The following is a 5,000-nucleotide window of genomic DNA, read 5'->3' as shown; positions in this document are numbered from 1 at the left end:
TAGTTTGTAAAAGCCTTATAGTCGCATATCAGCACTCACTTATATATACTCTACTTTGAGCTAAATGCTAATGTCCAAATATGGACATCATGTTCACAAAGACAATCCTAACACGTTGATGCTAAGCCACACATTTACCACATTTCATTCAGCTGAAAATCATTTTTGAATTTGAACCTATACAGTAAAATGTCACCAATAGTATGTTTGCAGGGTTCTCATGCTGGACCCTGTAGCATGGCTAAAGAAATTGTCAAAATTCAAGCAGCGGCTATCTATAGTCTTAAAGCCTAAACTTAATGACCCTGATAACAACACCTTAGTAAGAGCTAATATGGGGATCACACAGATCTGTATATGAAAAATGAATGACTTCCCCTTTAAAATATAGGCCAACCTGTTGTCTAGCTGTATTTGGTGTCAGCATAACACAGTTAACACACATTGTTATGCACCGCTAACACTTCCAATCCACACGTGATGTTTTACAATTGCCATCTTATTTAAATGCACACGTGTGAGAGCTCAGACTGGCAGGATTCCAAGGCGCAGGAGTGTGATTGTTGACATAGATCACGCTGCACCTCCGCGGTGACACCTCCATGTGAGGCCATGCGTGGGCACATCACAGTATATTGAGTCTCAATGGGGAAGATAAAGCTTATACTACCAGGCTGCCAGATGCCTGCTTAACACCATCTGACACATATGAGACTTTTTTGTTTCCTTTTTCTTCCCAGCCTGGATTCCTACTGTGTCACTTGTCTTTTGTGTGTACACTCGGCTGCCTGGTCGTATTAATTCCATTTAAATCTGGGTCATTGGAGAAAATCATATTACCATTAGCTTAATCCGTTTGAGTATCATGTACACATGGAGAGGTTTCATATCAGGACTGAACCCCACATTAAAACCCAACACGTCTGTGATCTACCCTGAGTTCCGAATCGCATACTTTCTACTAAATAGTATGTAGAAAAACGATTTACGACGTCCTGATTCTTGTGGCCAGATTTAGGATGGTTAGAAGTACCCGGATGTCCTACTTCATCCGGCCAAGATTGTTAGTGTTGAAAACTGCATCCTATTTGGGCGATTCTGACCCACAATCCGGTGCGCACGTGAAGTGACGTCACATTGACGAAGCCTCCATATGAAAACAAACGGGGATGTGACGGATATAAAAGCAAGAGGCAAGATCAAGGCGCAATGTTATGATGAAATAAAAGAGTAAAAGTATGTCCCAATAGTATGCCTATTGCATCCTAACTAGATTATTTTTATCGTTGGATATAGTATGTAGAATAGAAAAAAGAAAGAGTATGCGATTCGGAACGCAGGGCTAGTGTGCTACTGGTGTAACTGTCCGTGGTGCTGAATGACTGATTGTTTCTTACAGTTTTTTTCGATCGCTAACCCACAGTGGGCACAACTGTAGCTCAATGTGCAAAACTCTAACTACAGTCTGCACTACCAACAGTCACTGGAGCTGAACAGTTCACTTCACCTGCAAAATAGGCTCAGTGCAGCAAACACTATGAATTGTCCTCACTGAGATAACACACACTGTCACTCAGAATATGCTCAGAGTACAAACACTAGCATCAAACCCCAATAAATAAATTACAAACTTTTAATCTTTACAGTTTGAACAATTTGAGTTATTTCACACATATTACGTAATATTTTCTTTGATGAAAGGGTGAAATTCTTTCACATGAAATTGTTTACAGTTTTTGCCGAATGCTTACACACATGTTGCAGACTTTGGCCCACTGTGTCAAAACTTAATACACAGGCCGAATAGGACAAAGCACATGGAGATAAACTTCTAACATATACGACAAAATGAAACTCTTGAAACAAAACCTAACAATCCCATTTCAAAACTGTTTTTAGCATCAAAACAATACACACATGCACTTTTGAATTACTCTTTCCTAGCAGCAACAACACACAGATGTGCTTTACGCAAAACACAGCTGTATTCAGTACTTTGGATGGTTTTTGACTTCAAAAGTCTCATACAGATTTTTTTTGTAAAAGATTGATCCACTACAGTTGATCTAGACACATGAAAACAAAATGTAAACGCTTCAGATTTTTTATTTTATTTTGCCATTTCAGGTTTTTGCAAAAGTAAAAAAAGAAATGGTACAACTAGAATATTCTACAAAACATAGTGTTCTAAGGGAATGATTGGAAGACATTTAGGCTATGAATCCTGTCTCCTGTTGGCATCTGGCCACATCACCTCATCCACGTCACAGGCAATGTCCTCCCTTGCCAAGCAACTGGGGAAATATCGCCTTGCGTGCCAACCTTTTGCAGAATTTTTTGGAAAGAATGATCCACTATATTTTCAATTAGAAAAGAAAACAAGTTTATATTGCAATTGCATGGTTTTGGCCAACAAAAGAAAAAAACACAACGAATAGGTAGGATCGCAGTTCAACAAGCAATTCAGTGTGTCACCATGAACTCTGAAACAATTACAGTAAAAAAAAGTTGTGTTGTAAGGAATGGGTCGAGTGGATTATGAATCCTTTGGATACCGCCTCCCGTTTGTGTCTGGCTACATCGCCTCATCGACATCACATGCAATGTCATCCTTTCAGAAGCAACAGCAAAAATATTCCTGATATCCAGTCTAAATGTCCTAATTATGGAGCTATTGTGTTGTTGGGCTGGAATCTCAGACCAGCCTCCTATATTGTTAGGCCATGATCTATAACATGGTCCACTATAGTGACCCTGTCTCCGTCTGTTGTCTCCTTTGTCATCGTCCTTCTGCCGCTCTCTCTTGTCCTCTTCCCCTGACTCTTACTGTCTCACAAAGGAGCTGAGCTCACCTGAGGTCTATTTGTAATGCTAAGGCTCACACTGATTGGTATTATATTAGCTTTATTTTTTATTTTTCATGTGAGTGAATCTGTGTGCTTTTCCAATTTTAGTTGTGTTTTGTATTTTAAATAGATGTGTTTTCCAAAGGATTGCAGGTGATTTCCCTTTTGACCAATGTGTCTTATGTAAAACACTGTGTGTAGTGTTTTGCAAAAAGTGTGTTGGAGAATTTCAAACACAGTGCAAAGCACTTATTGTGTTTGTAGGGTTGGTGCTTGTGTTTAGGGCATGGTCACCAAAGTTAGAGGTTGTGATGCTTTGGGCCTAGCAACCACTATTAGTGTGTAAGCATTAGGCAAAAACTGTATTTTATAACATACCAGTTTTTTTAGGAAAACAAAAAGAAATTAAAATCAGAAGTTTGCTTCAATAGATACACATTTTGTATATTTTAAGGAAAACATTTCCAAATGTAGTATTTATCTGTGTAAATATTCTATAATTGTAATACAGAAATCTATCCTGTAATGTTGTCATTTACTGTAAGGATGCAACTCTAAGCTGTTTGTTTGCTGGAAAATTCGTATTACAGATGCAACTTTAGATTTTTGCAGATTGGGTTGCACTCTCAACCCTGCCTCTCTCAATGAGAGACCATGATTCACAACAGGGTCTATCAGTGTAGCCCAGGGATGGAAATTAACACCCGCCACACGCCAAATGCGGGTAGATTTGCGTGCTGGCGTGTAAATTGTGTCACTTCACCCGCCACTGTGTCGGGTAATACTTTCCAGTCAGGTCCGATCTAATTTGCATATTTAATACATTCGTCATGAACATGATGACAGGGCGCTACACAGTTCAACAGTTTCTTTTTGCCTTTCTAGTCGAACTGAACTACGGCGCGATCCGCTCCGCGAGGAAATACTATCTGCGAGTTAACGTGTGGAGGCATAAGTCGACAAATCAATCGACTTACTTTGCCCCCTTTTTTTCTTCCCACAGCAGAGGTTGAGGTGCTGAAAATAAAGTGAAAACTGCGCTTTTCCTTTAAGCAGCAGAGCTGCCGCCGTTGTTACAGTATTTGCATCAAAGCCCTAATGGTCATACAAATGAGAGGCTTTATTTAAACGCTGTCCGTGCTTAGGAGGTGATTGTAATTGTGTCGGCTGAAACAGAAACTAACGGAGGGATTCGGCTCACATACAGTCCCTTGAGTCGCGCAGTCAGTTTGCCGACATGGCTTTGTGTTTTAAGGCTCGAGACATACAATCAGATCGCATACAAACAGGGAAGCCTTTCCCATCGGTATCGCTAACGGGGAGAATATCCCCGGTTATTATTTGAGCCTCAAACCACAGAGTTCTTCCCCGTGCGGTGGCTCGCGCACTCACTAGTGATCTCACGGTGAAACGCTGCTTTGCTCGGACGAAGGCATCGTGTGTTTCTAGATGATTTAACGTCATAGTCTCAGACGAGCGTTTAACATTATGCTGCATCTTTTGCACTGCACTGTTTTTTATCAACAGTGAAAAAATGGTCCCACACCGGACTCTTATGTGTAGCTGATTACTTCATGCACGCACCTTGCAGAAGTGACGCTCCTGCAGCGCGCTCACGACCAGACGTAACACGGTGACATCTCCCATTAATAAAACGGCATAACTCCCTGATTTTCAGATTTCTATTTTTAAATTCGACTTGAGCGCAAGTGGAAAACCGGTCAATGTGTCGACACATTCACATCCCTAATGCATATGGAGAAAGTGATAAACACTACCACACCACAAAGACTGATCAGACCTGCATCTCTTATTAGTTAATTATATGAAATGTTGATATTGTGCACAATATCAACATTTCATATCATTAACTAAAAAGAAAAAAGAAATCTAAAGGTAACTTCAATACTGTATTATAATTATTGACTAAATGATGATGCAGGGCCAGTGAAAATATACAAGGGGCCAGTAAAACTCGGATCTATTGGCTAAGCGGGCCAGTTGGGAAAAAAAGTTGCATTGAACCCAGAGTATATATGGAGTTCAATTATACAATGTTTTGAAATAAAGATGGCGTGTATTGTGTATCATATATATAGTAAGAGTGTACCATTTAATTTGCAACTCAGTTCCTTGGTAGCACCTACTTACAGT

The 5,000-nt window shown here is 40.0% G+C and overlaps 1 protein-coding gene across 1 annotated transcript in view; it reads right to left on the bottom strand.

The window, feature by feature from the left end:
- Positions 1–5,000, bottom strand: part of LOC307252054 (adhesion G protein-coupled receptor L1-like) — a 45,845-nt gene that overhangs the window by 22,579 nt on the left and 18,266 nt on the right. The gene's annotated exons all lie outside the window — the stretch shown is intronic.

The sequence above is a fragment of the Ammodytes marinus genome (assembly GCF_949987685.1).
Source record: "Ammodytes marinus genome assembly, chromosome: 6".
Classification (NCBI taxonomy): Eukaryota; Metazoa; Chordata; class Actinopteri; order Uranoscopiformes; family Ammodytidae; genus Ammodytes; species Ammodytes marinus.
Note: the sequence above shows the minus strand (reverse complement) of the source record. Positions and strands in the feature narration are given on the sequence as shown.